The sequence below is a fragment of the Lutra lutra genome, chromosome 2 (assembly GCF_902655055.1).
Source record: "Lutra lutra chromosome 2, mLutLut1.2, whole genome shotgun sequence".
Classification (NCBI taxonomy): Eukaryota; Metazoa; Chordata; class Mammalia; order Carnivora; family Mustelidae; genus Lutra; species Lutra lutra.
In genome coordinates, this window is record NC_062279.1 from 177,586,122 (window position 1) to 177,600,583 (window position 14,462).

The 14,462-nt window shown below is 40.0% G+C and overlaps 1 long non-coding RNA gene across 1 annotated transcript in view; it reads right to left on the bottom strand.

Annotated features, from left to right (window-relative positions):
- Positions 1–4,332: 4,332 nt before the first annotated feature.
- LOC125094361 (uncharacterized) overlaps positions 4,333–14,462 on the bottom strand; it is a 29,648-nt gene continuing 19,518 nt past the window's right edge. The window contains exons 2-3 of the long non-coding RNA XR_007125481.1: positions 14,036–14,042; positions 4,333–4,348 (exon numbers count right to left, since the gene is read on the bottom strand). This is a non-coding gene — a long non-coding RNA (uncharacterized LOC125094361). The remainder of the gene's footprint in view (positions 4,349–14,035; positions 14,043–14,462) is intronic.

The following is a 14,462-nucleotide window of genomic DNA, read 5'->3' on the forward strand; positions in this document are numbered from 1 at the left end:
TATTTCAGCCTGTAGCTGGTCTTTGTGTGAGCCCTGCCCCAAACAAGCGAGCTTCTGTGCCACGTGATAAATGGAGGTGCCCTTTAACACCTGAGGAGGTTTACCAAGAACTCTGCTTCTTTCTTAGAGGTAGAAGGAGCAAAATAATTTGTCTTTTCCTTTTGAGAGGAGGTTCCAACATGCCTTAGTCCACCAGACTCCTAAATAATTCACCAGGAGTTGAAAGTTCTTGGCTCTTTGTGGGATTTATCGCCCACACTCTGGAGCAGTGTGTCTTATTATATGCCGATCTTCTTGTTCATTAGGTCTTATTAAGATGAGTTATTAGTCCTGGTAGGTCACTGTGAGGTCCTGTGTCATGTCAGTGGTCGGCTGCCCTTACCCCCTGCTGTCTCCTGGATAAAGTGGCTCCCATTCATCTGAGGGAGTTATCGTCTACTCAGAGGAAGAGGCAGCTGAGAAGAGTTTGCAGCCACCATTCACAGCAGCTGAGGACAGTGTACCAGCCTGGAGAAGGGGAGGGGTGTGAATACACCCTAGCACCCACCACACCCTGTAGACAGAAAATGGTGTTATCTGGAGAGGAGGGAGGAGAAGCGTTGGATGGGGAAGGGATCAAAATTCAGGATGCTGGGATCTCTCCTGAAAAGATTTCATGGAAAGGCCCTGAAAGGCAGTTAGCATTTTGAGAAAGAGAGGAAACTGGAGTGCTGGTTGCCTGTGTTGAGTAGCCAGCGGCTTTCCTGTGGAAATGGCAATGGTGTTGGGGAGAGAGGGTTGTTAAATATTCAGGAAGTTAGTGAGTCAGTTGTGAAACACTTGGCAGTTTGAAATTGGCTGTGGTGGGAGTATTCCTAAAACAGAAATTGGCTAACACTGGAAATTGGGGCTTTGTTCCTCTCCCTGAAAGTAGTTTACCAGCACACCATTGTTATTACTAAAAAGTTTCTGAAAAGAATGTCAAAACAGGAAAAGGTGAAGAGTAGGAGAGCCCCCAAACCTCAAACTCTACCAACATAATAATTTATCCTAGAGCCAAAGCTAGTCCCGGCACATTTTTCTTTTCCACAAAATGCAATCAGAAAGTGCCATCTGGTTAGTCATTTTTAAAGGCCATTATTGTCTTTTTCTCATTAAAAGAAATCCATTTACTTCCAGGGTTTTTTCAGTAACTTTATGTTGCCATAGATATGAAGAAACTCTCCCCCATTCCGTTTCTCAGCTTCCTGTGGATTTCTTCCTCATACAAATGAAAAGCTAATCATGTTACTCTCCTGCTGAAAACAAACCATGGCTCTTTGTAGCATTTACATATAAAGTCAAACTGGGTAGTCTGCTGTATGAGCCTGAGTTCTTCTCAAAAGCAGAATATGAAATAAGGACTTGCATGCAGGTCGTTTGTTGGGAAAGTGATCTCAGGGCAGGAGGGAGAGCTGGAGGAATGTGGAAGAAGTAAGGAGATAAAACCAATTCAAAGGTGCATTGATTACAGCCATGAGCAACTAGGGTTTCTTTGAGTCACATCCTGCTGGGGCCTTCCAAGGAGTGTCTAAAACGCCTTTCAAAATCCACATCAACAGGGAGAAGCATTTTTTTATGGGCACTTTCCCTTGGTGAGGATCGCCCCAAGAGATCTCTATCCCCCCACTCACCACACATGCATTTCTAGGCTCCATATGCCTAAAAGCTAAGGGGTCTTCTTTCAGGGCCCACCCTGAGGAGCTGGAGAAAACCCAGAGCTCAAAGCAAAAGATGTATGGCACAAATTCACAGGGAGTATCTCTCAGAACAAAATGAAACAAAGTTCATGTGGAACTGTTTATCAAAGCCATGGTTGGGAGATGGAACCGAAGAGGCAGATGATACACATAACTTACAAAGCTTTCCCTGATTTCTGTTTTACTCTTCCAGTCTCATCTCTGGACATGGTAATCCTTAGAGCCTATATGTATCAATATAGTTACTCTAACAATACTTTGCCCTTTTATATAATCTGATTTTTTTCCCCTTTGTTTTTGGTGCATGCTGATTTCTCTTCTTAAAATCTTGAAATGCTTTTCTCTCTTAGTTAACTCAATTTTTTAAAAAAGATTTTATTTATTTATTTGACAGACAGAGATTACAAGGAGGCAGAGAGACAGAGAGAGGAGGAAGCAGGCTCCCTGCTGAGCAGAGAGCCCGATGTGGGGCTCGATCCCAGGACCCTGGGATCATGACCTGAGCTGAAGGCAGAGGCTTTAACCCACTGAGCCACCCAGGCTCCCCTTAACTCAATCTTTTAAACTAAACTCAGATGTGCCTCTTTCCTTGAAGCTTCCATGTTTCCCCCCAGTTAGTGTTAAATAGCCTCTATAGCTCTTGAAATTCCCTTATTATAGCTCTACTAAAGCCCCATTACAACATACTATAACTCTAACACAGAAACCTGTTTACTGCTGAGCCTGCCACAGAGAGATCTGTGAGGGACTATATTTTAAATTTCCATATCCTGGGTGCCTAGCATAGTACTTGCTACATAATATATGTCCATAAATACCTGTGGACTGAATGAATTGAGTACATTTTGCAATGGACTGCTTTTCCCGAACAGAGAAAATCTAATCTAATTTAAGGCCATTCCAAAACAATGGAACATGGATATATTTTGAAAGAAGTTTACTAGATGTCCAAATATGTCTTTGATATATATAAAATCAACAAAGCAGTAACAATGAAATTTAAAAAAATAAGCAATAAATCAGTAATAATAAACATAGGACTCCTACTCTCAAGAATTAGACACAAACACATAACATTATGAATAATAATATATAACATATAACATTATGAATAATAATAAAGGGGAGAAGATGACACACCGAGAGACGAAATACTGTAAGGTAGTATGGGTGAATAGGGAAATAACTAGCAGAAAATATATTTACTAGGAGGTCAGAGGATTCTGAGGTCTTCTGGGGAATGAAAGGATAAGGAGGTTGCCTCATTTCTAAATATGAGTTAGTAATTATACTTAATTTATGTGGGTATTGTGAGGATTAAAATAAGGAATATGTTTACAGAGATTAGAACAGTGCCTGGCATATAATGCTTTATTACATATGGTATACTTACCTTAGAAAATGGGGAGGTAGTCTCAGCAGACATAAGATATGTTTGGGAGCCAATAAAGACAGATTGAGTGTGGAAATGGGGTGAGGTAAGACTGGAGAGTTGTTTTGGATTCTTAGTGAGGACCCAAAAAGTCAGCCCTAGCCAGCAATGAGGGCAAACAGAGATAAGGTGACTGTATGTCTTAGTTTCCCCTGCAGTTTAACTAGTGCCTTGGTATAATTCTTAGGACACCTTTCACTTTTCAGTGTCTTGTTTGGACAAAAGATATCTAAAAAACCGATATTTAAACAAGGGTCATAGGGATTTGTGGAGATTATCTGGCATAAATACGTGACATACACTGAGAAAAACATTTCATGGGTTGGTAACAAACTGTTGTTTGTTTAAAATCATATTTGTTTCCATAGAATCATAAAAATCCAGCACTGAAAGGGGCCTGGAGATAGATGGTAGAATTCATTCTTCATTTTTTTATTGGCACATTGTAATTTGCTTTCAATGTATTTGGAAATGTTCAAAGAAATATGTGAAGCTGAATTTTTTTGCATAACCAACAAAAAACAAACAAAATACAAAAAATAGAAGGAAGTCAAAGCTCATGGCAAAAAAACTACAAATAGCTCGTGCATATGGGAAATGCTTTACTTCATATTCAAATGACAGCTCTGAACTATTTTCATATGCCAGATTTGGAATTGCATACGTTCGTCAATACTTCAGTATGGAAATGGCAGTTTTTGTGTAGTGATGTCAACATTCTGCACTTTGCCCTTATTATCTAACACACATAATTGATAAATTGGGAAACTAAAGTACTGATAATGGTGATATGAACATGGTTCTTATGACTTTAACAAGGCAAAATTTAAAGTCATCAGTTGTACTTGAAAAAACAAATCAATCTAGTGTTGAGTCAACCTAGTCTACTCACTGGGCAGGAGTAAGAGATGCAGGACAGGACTTCCATGAGCCCTGTTGGCTTGTACCAGCTTGAAACTGGTCAGAACCTATGTAAAGCTGATCACCACAGTGGGGAATGGGATATGTGAGATGTGACACCATGAGGATCTGAAGTGGTGTGTGAGAGGCGTCTGATACAAAATCTTCTTTAGATTGCCTTGGTATTTTCATTTCACCTATACTGACTTCTTCTTTGAATTCAGTTCATTTTCTTCACACATTTGGAATTAGGGTGTGCAAGGTCACTTCAAATAGGACATTTCTTTCTCTCTCTCCACTGACCAGTCTGGTAGTTTTTGGCACCATCACTTCAGTCCAGAAGCACATCTTAAATGGTTACTTAAGACTTTTGTTCTCTGGTGATACTGGTTATGTTTTGTATCCAGTTACAAAACCAGGAGGTAGCTTGGCTCAGGTTCTTTTTGGCAGGGCTCTGTCTTGCTATATTTTGTATAAGCTGTATTTCTAGGCAGCTAATGAGTTTATCCCCCCTCCACCCCCTAGTACCTGTCATGAGATGGTAAGTCCTAGCCTCACCCCATTTCAAGTAATGAGTCTGGCTTTAGTCTATTGCTGTGGGAACTATGTCACTTTATCCCCACCTACCACTTCATTTCTATTTCTGGTCCTTGATGTGAATATCTTCTTTTGATTTTTTTTTTTTTAAGATCTACACTTTCATTTTTTTAAAATATATTTTTAAAAAGATTTTATTTATTTATTTGACAGACAGAGATCACAAGCAGACAGAGAGGCAGGCAGAGAGAGAGGAGGAAGCAGGCTCCCCACTGAGCAGAGAGCCCGATGTGGGGCTCCATCCCAGGATTCCAGGATCATGACCTGAGCCAAAGGCAGAGGCTTTAACCCACTGAGCCACCCAGGTGCCCCTACCCTTTTTCATTTTAATCTCCCATACTACTTGATGCATTGAGTTGGGGTGTATCTATACCTAAAGTTACTAGGTATAGTAACTTTATAGTAACTGCTATCTTGACTGGGCATCTGTTGGAAAAATGATTTTGAACAGATTTGAGTATCTCTTCCAGGAAAACTACTAATCAAGTATAAATATAGAACAAAAATGTTTCCATACATGCAAAGATTCAGGAGCATTTGCCTTCCTCATATCATTTCAGGAAATAAAATTAAGCATGCACTTTTACAAAAAAGAAAGGTACAAACCAAGAGATGAGAAAATTTTGGAATTTAGGAAACATTATGGGTTACTTGAGACACATTGACACATTAATCAAGAGAAAAGAAAGTAAATTATAAACATCAGGGAAAACCACAGGCTGAAAATTAGTCATGAGCCGATATGTAGCATATGCAAATTCATCATTTTGAGATGCTAGTCAATGTTTTTTGGTCTTTCATACCATTGACGTTTTGAAGAATACAGTTATTTAGTAGAACATTCCTCAATCTGGGTTTCTCTGATGTTTCCTCATGATTAGATTCAGGTTACACATTTTTGGCTGGGATATTATGTAAGTGATGTATCTTTTGGGGGGTATCACATCTGAAGGCATATGTCCATTTATTCCTTATGAATAATATTACTTGTGATAACTTTATTATGGTATTGTCTAGTATCTCCACTGTATAGTCATTTTTCTTATTTTATTTAATTTTTCTTCAGATTCCTTGTTTTTTTTTGTTTTATTTTGTTGTTTTTTTTATTATGTTCAATTAGCCAACATATAGTACATCATTAGTTTTTGATGTAGTGTTCAACAATTCATCAGTTGTGTATAATACCCAGTGCTTATCACAACATGTGCCCTCCTTAATACCCACATCACCTGGTTACCTTATCCCTTTCCTCTGTAACTCTCAGTTTGTTTCCCCAAGTCCAGAGTCTCTCATTGCTTGTCTCTCTCTCTGATTTCTTCCAGTTCAGTTTTCCCTCCCTTCCCCTATGGTCCTTTGCACTATTCCTTATATTCCACATATGAGTGAAACCATAAGATAATTGTCTTTCTCTGCTTGACTTATCTCGCTTAGCATTATCCTCTCCAGTTCTATCCATGTCAACGCAAATGGTAGATATTCATCCTTTCTGATAACTGAGTAATATTCCATTATATATATGAACCACATCTTCCTCATCCATTCATTTGCTGTAGGACATCTGGGCTTTTTCCACATTTTGGCTATTGTAGGCATTGTTGCTATGCTATGTGGATTGGGGTACATGTGCCCCTTCTTTTCACTACATCTGTATCTTTGGGGGTAAATATCTAGGAGTGCAATTGCTGGGTAGTAGGGTAGCTCTATTTTTAACATCTCGAGGAACCTCCATACTATTTTCCAGGCATCTGTAATGTCATTTGCAAATATCTTCTTCCATTCAGTGGGTATGCTCTTAGTTTTGTTTACTGTTTCCTTTGCTGTGCAGAAGCTTTATATCTTGATGAAGTCCCAAAAGTTCATTTTTGCTTTTATTTCCCTTGCCTTTAGAGACGTGTCTTGAAAGAAGTTGCTGTGGTCGCTGTTGAAGAGGTTACTGCCTATGTTCTCCTCTAGGATTTTGATGGATTCCTGTCTCACATTGACGTCTTTCATCCATTTTGAGTTTATCTTTGTGTATGGTGTAAGAGAATGGTCCAGTTTCATTCTTCTGCCTGTGGCTATCCAATTTTCTCAGCACCATTCATTGAAGAGACTGTCTTTTTTCCATTGGATAATCTTTTCTGCTTTTTTGAAGATTAGTTGACCATAGAGTTGAGGGTCGATTTCTGGGCTCTCTGTTCTGTTAATAAATAATTTATTGGGAGATACTTTGAGGTTGTGTGATTATCTCGTTACTCATCAAATTTGTACACCCAAGATTAAGTACATATTGATGATTTTTGCCTAAATTTTTAGAATTATGTTTGCACAATGAAGATTTTCCCCCTACAGTGCTTAGTATGCTTCTGTAAGAAATATTTTGTTTCTCCTTTGTTTATAGATTTATTTACCCATCTATTTATTATTAGCATGTAGACTTGTGGACTCTTATTCACTGGGTTATAATCCATCACTGTCCTTATTTATTTTAATACTTTAAATCTTCCAGTTTGGACCAGTAGGAACCCCTTAAATTAACACTGGTCTCTTTCTGACACAACTTAATCAATTTTTTAAAAGACTTTATTTATTTGACACAGAGAGAGAGAGAGCACAAGAGGGAACACAGCAGGGAGAGCGGGAGAGGGATGAACAGGCTTCCCACTGAGCAGGAAGCCCAATGTAGTGCTCAGTCCCAGGACACTGGGATCATGACCTGAGCCAAAGGCAGATACTTAATGACTGAGCCACCCAGGTCCCCAGCCCCAATCAATTTTTTTTTTATTAACATATAATGTATTACTTGTTTCAGGGATACAGGTCTATGAATCATCAGTCTTACACAACTCACAGCACTCACCCTCCCCAATGTCCATCACCCAACCACCATAACCCTCTCACCCCTCTCCCCTCCAGCAACCCTCAGTTTGTTTCCTGAGATTAAGAGACTCTCATGGTTTGTCTCCCTCCCTGGTCCCATCTTGTTTCATTTTTCCCTCCCTTCCCCTCATGAAAACCTGCCCAGCCTCTCAAATTCCTCTTATTAGAGAGATCATATGATAATTGTCATTCTCTGATTGACTTATTCACTTAGCATAATACCCTCTAGTTCCATCCATGTCATTGCAAATAGCAAAATTTTGTGGTTTTCGATGGCTGCATAGTATTCCTGTGTGTGTGTGTGTGTGTGTGTATCACATCTCCTAATCAATTTCTTAAACAATTTGATTAAATTTCTTAAACAATTTGATTAAATTGATTAAATAATCAATTTCTTCCTGACTTTTGGCTTAAGGCCTTCCAAGCTCACTTTATACCTTCTCTGGTCATCTCAGGAATCAACCACTTCTTCAAAGAGCCTTGGTACCTTTTGGTGCAGAATGGCATTAGGAAACCAAAATCTGGGTAGTAGGCTTGCTCACTGCTGCTTGTCTGTCATTACTTGCCTGTCCTTTCAGTGAGCAAATCTAATGATGATGGTGGAGGGACCTCTTTTGTAATCTGGATTTTTTTTTAAGTTAATTTGAAGCTCATACCATTCTTTCTCTCCTAGTAATGCTGATGCTTGAAATGTGTCATTTTTGCTCCTTGTTGATCTTACTTTTGGCGGGGAGAATGTGCCCAGTGATTTGGACTCAGGAAGCCACCACCACTGGATCTCAGAACCTCTGAGATCCAGTCTTTTGGTGTCTTCCTTATCTAGGGCACTTTCAGTTTCCAGGGTAATTAAAATTTAAATGGAGATTTTCAATGAATTAATGTATATGCTGATAAAAACCTCGAGACTGGAAATCTATGCTCTCTCTCCCTATGATCTTTTACGTTAATAGTGTGTGGTTGTTTAGAGTCACAGAAGAAAGCTTGGGGGAAAATAAAGCTAAGGATTATTTCCTTAAAGAGAACACTGATAGCTTCTATAATTTGCTTTTATACAAAGCAAGAGGCTGCTGCTCTTTTCCCAATACATTTGGTATTTTCTCTCTCTTTCTCTTTCTGTGTGTGTGTATCCTTGGCATTTATGAAAGTCTAATCTGATGTTACTGCTGAGAGCAGAAATACAGAGGGAGGGAAAAAAGTATCTCATTTCCTCCAGTATTGATAGCACAAATGAGAATTTAGTGTTGCATTCCGATGAGATTGTGGCTTTCATTAATTTCACACTCACAGCTGATGAATGAAAATTGTTTTGTTGTACTAGGCAGACTGCTCCTGCAGAGTAATTAATCCCAAATGAAGGGCTGGAACAACTTCCACTGAAAATGCTCTATGTCTGCAGCTCAGCTGAGACTCGAGAACGAAGGCTTTACTGGCAGCAACTCGTGACTTCATGATTCCTCTCGCTTACACTGGGAGAGTGACAAATGGAGCCACTGACCCTTTTTTTAATTAAAGAGACTCTGAAACAGGTGGCCAGGCAGGATGAAGGAGGTACAGAGGGCTTCTTAGATAAGAGCTTCTTAGAGCAAATACGTTTGATCTAAAAGATGCTGTCCTAGGCGGAAAGGCTACCTCAATACTAATGGATGGAACGGGAACAACTGGGATTATGAAGCGCCCACGATAGTCCTCTTCCAGGGAAACAAGACAGGAATTAGACAAAGTGACAGGAAGGAAGGACGTCCTTGAAAGAGGCCCCTTAATGTTTAGTTTATTAATGTTATGAGATACAATACGGAACCTCACTGGTGAGTATGTGTTTGAAGATTCCAGCATTGCCAGTGCTGACTCGTATCTGAGTATAGATCCAGTGGTTTGAGATCAGTTTTATATGCACCTAATATTTCTCCCGAAGTCGCCCTGGTGAGCATTTTCCTTGCCATACCAGCTTCACCTTCACAAAGGGATAAACCCGGGTCACTGTCATGTATTTCTTGAGCAACTCCAGCCCTGACAAAGCTTTGTTTTTTCCTTGGAGCGCTAAAGTTCCCAGAGAGAGTTGAGCCCCCTTGGTTCTTAACATGTCACGTAAGGACCAGCAGCTGCACCTGGAAGTTTACTGTAAGAAACAGAATTTTTTGTTCCACTGGAACTGGGGAACCAGAGTTGCCTTTTAACAAGATTCCCAGGGGACTCCTTTGCAAACCACAGTTTGAGAAGCACGGCAGGAGAGGACTGGATCTCACGCTTGACTTTGTGGTATCCCTCCGCTTTCCTCCCCTCATTCCAGCTCTATGTTCTGCCTCCCGTGTTGCTGGCCGCAGCCGTCGTTCCTTAATGTTTCAGTGTGTCTGTCTTGCTCCTTTCTAGACTGCATATTCCCCAAGAGCATGTCTTATATCTTCCAGAGTGCCATTTTACTTGGCTTTCAGTAATTATTGGTTATAATCAGTTAACTGGTAGATTTGATTGATTAAAAAGTGAACACTGGGGGGAAAAAAAGAACCCATAGAAAAACCCACTGCTTCTGCCCCTGCAGGTGCCCATGTGGTCTGTGATGAAACTCTTTGTGCTTTCTGTTGAAGGAGAAGATGACAACACAAAGGATACTTGTCCCCAGATCCCCCATCCCCCATGCTGCTTCCCATCAATTTTATAACAAATTCTTGTACCTTGACCATCTCTCTTCTGACACTGGAGTTATTTGCCAGTAGGTGTCTGAATATACTCACATGAATAAAGTCCTAGAACACTCTCCCCTTTGGCATCTTTTTTTTTAATTAAAGATTTTATTTATTTATTTGACAGAGAGAGATCACAAGTAGATGGAGAGGCAGGCAGAGAGAGAGAGAGGGAAGCAGGATCTCTGCCGAGCAGAGAACCCAATGTGGTTCTCGATCTCAGGACCCTGAGATCATGACCTGAGCCGAAGGCAGCGGCTTAACCCACTGAGCCACCCAGGCGCCCCCCTTTGCATCTTTTATACATGCTAAATGTTGGGGTGAATCTATCTAGGTTCAAGCTGGGAGCTCTACTAGCTGACATTTTAATAATAACTATCATATGACTTAATAATAGTCTGGGTTAAAAAAAAACCCTCTATTAGTTGCTAATATTTTTAAATCAGGAGATTTTACATAAATACAGATTAGTAGCATCTCTTGACATATCGGGGCCTGCACTTTCTCAGGTGACATCAGGTCAAGCTGTGTAGGGGACACAGTTGCACTTTCCAAAAATGCTACTTCTTGTACTTTTTATTATGTCTCTAACCCAAAGTTCAAGAGTCCTCAGATTTATCCTCATATCTACTCTGTTGGTTTTTTAGACCTGGTCCAAGTTCCTCCTGTTTACATTGCCTGCTTATCTCCTGTGGGCATTTGAATTGGAGACCACAGGCTAGCTTCTTAGTTTCCTTTCTTGGACATGGTATTTTTAAGGTGTGCCATTTTCTTTTGCTTTCTGTTCTGTAAAGGTGTACTGTAAAACATCATTCCTTTCCAGGGTATACCTGGGGTACTGTGATTCCAAACACAGAAAGATTCAGACCTTTCACATCAGTGCCCTCAGAATTCGGGATTTGACAGAATGTGAAAAATACATTTGAATGATATAGAAACCCACAAGCCATGTTTTCTTGATTGCTCTCACTGGGCCCTTTAGAACACAGGAAACCAGCGGGCACTGGCCAATTCCCAGCACGTAGTATGGACTGAGTAAACAAACAAGCAAACAAACAAACACCAATTCCCCAAACCCACCCTTTATTTTCTTCCCGGAGCTTGAAATTTTAATTTATAGGGGTGTAAATTTCTATAATAGTTCTTCTCCACTTCCATTAATGATTTGGAAATCTGTCCTTGACTTCTGTAACTCTCAAGGAGGCTGATTACTACCGGTTTGCTTGGAGAGATATGGAGTGTGTAGAATTATCATGTATATCTCCAGCACACCTGTGGAGTGTCTCCACTGAACAAAGCATTATGGCTTTTGTGGCACAAGGGAAAGGACCTTAGCTCTCAGAGAGAGAAGCAAAAAGTCTGACATACGTGTGAAGAGAAGGTAGGGAGTTAGGCACTGCTGGCCATCCAAGGGAGGGCTTTTCTGCAGTGTGCTTCTTCTGCATTTCTGGCAGGAAGAGTTTATTACAGGATAAGGGATACACTGACTTCTAGAACTGACTGCCTTACTTGGGAGTCAGCAATTGGGAAGGTGAAGGGGGAGGTGTGGGGGGAAGGATGAGCCCTGAGCATAGACAGTGAATACATTCCTTGGCAGTTATCCAAACTAAAGACAAAATTTTAATATTTCTAATCATATGCTTACCCATTCAGCCAAAAAGGCTTTTATTTTACAGCTTAGGATGAACTAGTGTGAGAACTAATTTGCTTCCCCCGCCATCTGCCCTTAATGCACACATCAGACAGCACAGCGTTCAAAACCAATTACTAAATTATGATATATGTGTTGGGACAAGGTGCCACTTAGAAATAGCAAATAACAGTGTAATGTGTGGTAATCATACGTAGAGGAGCTGGAAGCTTAGAGAATGTGTTGACATGGTGTGTGCAGAACACCCATCAGAAGGTATGTACAGAGGTTCAGCTTCAGGTCCCACCTCTGTGGAGTGAATGGGAGTGAATCGTCCACGTTATCAAATTGGAATAATCCAGAAGAATCTGCCTTCCTTCCTTCCTTTCATCTTTCCTTCCTTCCCTCCTTTTCCCCTCCCTTCTTTCCTCTTCTCAGTTCTTGCAAAAATTTCTTAAAAGTAATTTTCAGGAATTCAAATATTGTATTCTTTTCTCATTTCCTACACCAAGCCATTATATTAGTCCTGATTAAATCCTTATTATAGTGATCTTAATAGCTCTTCTCTCTGGTTTTTCTGCATTTCAATCTTTAGTAAGCAAAGGCCAATAAATTATTGCCAATAGGCTTTGCTCTAGGGGTATTATCCAGACCTACAATAATTTCCTTTTAAATCTCTGTCCCAGAAAATAAATAACAATGAGGCGTCCACACAGGTTCCATTTATACCCATATCCCCAGTTTTACCCATTTCTAGATTTTCCTCTTTTTGTCTAAGGACCATCTAAACTTGGGACTTCAGAACAGTACCATGGTTCTGGCTACCGAAGATCCCACTGCGAGAAATACTATGATGGAGGATGGTGAGTATTTTCTCGTTAGAAGGTTGGCTTGGGGCCTCCTGTACATGGGAAATACTGCAAATGCATACACATACACACAGACTTAGTTCATCTCTAAATAGTTTTTTGAATAGTCTGAATTTGGTGAGATTCACGTAATAAATGGTTTTATTCCTTTTAAATCACTCTCTTTACTCGTTTTTCATCCAATGTCTTTTTTATTTCATAAACATCTCAGACAAATCCCATAATTATGCCAAACTTTTCTACTCCTAAGACATTACTTCTCTTATCCCATTCAATGCTTTTATTTCTCTTCCAGCTGATTTGACTTAGGGCTGGAAGGACTTGGAGAGATGAGAGGGTGTGTTCTGCTTCTAGAACATGCCACCTGCCTTCCCTTCCCTCACCATCCTCCCTTTCCTAAGTCCCCATGCTCATGCTTCAGGAAGGAGAAAAGTGATTGAAAGTGACAAGTGTTTCTCATTTATCTCTTGGCTAATACTGGTTGGCTTTTGCTAGATGTCTCTAGGGCATTGTTGCCTAGCCCTAACATCTGTGGGGCCTGGGGCATGAGTACAGATGGAGGTCTAGGCACCCTATGTCTAAATATGAAAGAGTTATATATAAAGCCAACAAAGTATAAAAGAAATGTATCTGTATGCTTATCTTGATATATGTATATATATATGAACATATATATATATATGAATGATATGATATGAATATATATATTCATAATGATCTTCAAGGCCAGGTTAAAATTTAAAATTCTTGACTTCCTTCCAATTTTGTGTGTTAACATGGGATGAACTGTCCCAGCCCTTCTCTCCACCCATGGTCCCAAGTCTACCATCCTTATCTTCCAGGCCTAGATCTGTTTTACACTGATTGTGGCCTTGCACACTTGTGTGTAGTTGCTGGAGTTAACATGTTCAAGCTCTGTTTGACTTCCTGACACCTGCTTTGAACAGCCATGCTTTGGTCACCATTTGGGTGGAGCCATTGTGTTCCTCAGGGAAGAAGTCTTTGTGGGCTCTGGATAGGCACATCCCTTTGTCCCTCACTTTACAGGGAAGGGCATGACTGTCGGAGAGCAAGAATAGGGTTCTCTACAGAGCAAGCTAACAGCTAGTTATGTTAAGGATCCTCTCTGCTCCCCTTTGTCTTCTGTTGATATAAGGTGGGGTGGGCGGTGTTGAACTGAGTGGGGGAGGTGGTTGGAGGATAACAGAGCTCCTTTATTTCTTAATAAACCCAGGAGGGTCTGTTGGTCTCCAATTATTAGGTGATTTATGCTCCTGTTCTCAGTTTATAGTCTCAGTAGCCATTCCAGGACCAATAAGAAAACCTTTCAATAACCTAACACACATGCAAACCAAATATCTTTCCTATTAGAGTGGGTAACTTTGCCAATTAAAAAGAAAAAGGACTGTTTAGCCAAATATTTACCTTGATCTTTGCTTTTTGTGTATAGAAATTTTCTTTTAATTCACAGTATACAAATAGCATAATTGTAATTTGGCATAAAAATGTGTTCCGAGCAACATGTAAATTACCAATTTAATCCCTTTTCTTCCTAGCTTCGCCCCATGCTTCTGCATCACCATCTGTCACTAGGATAGGCGATGCACACACACAGTATTCCTGCAAACACCAATTTCTAAAAAAATCTCCAAAGATGTGTCAACATGTTTGTTTGTTTTTCAGAGACATACATAATAGATATTGCTTACTTACTAAGCATCATTCCATAGGCGAGGTGATACCTACCTTCTGGAGGTACCTTCTCTCTAATCTTTCTCA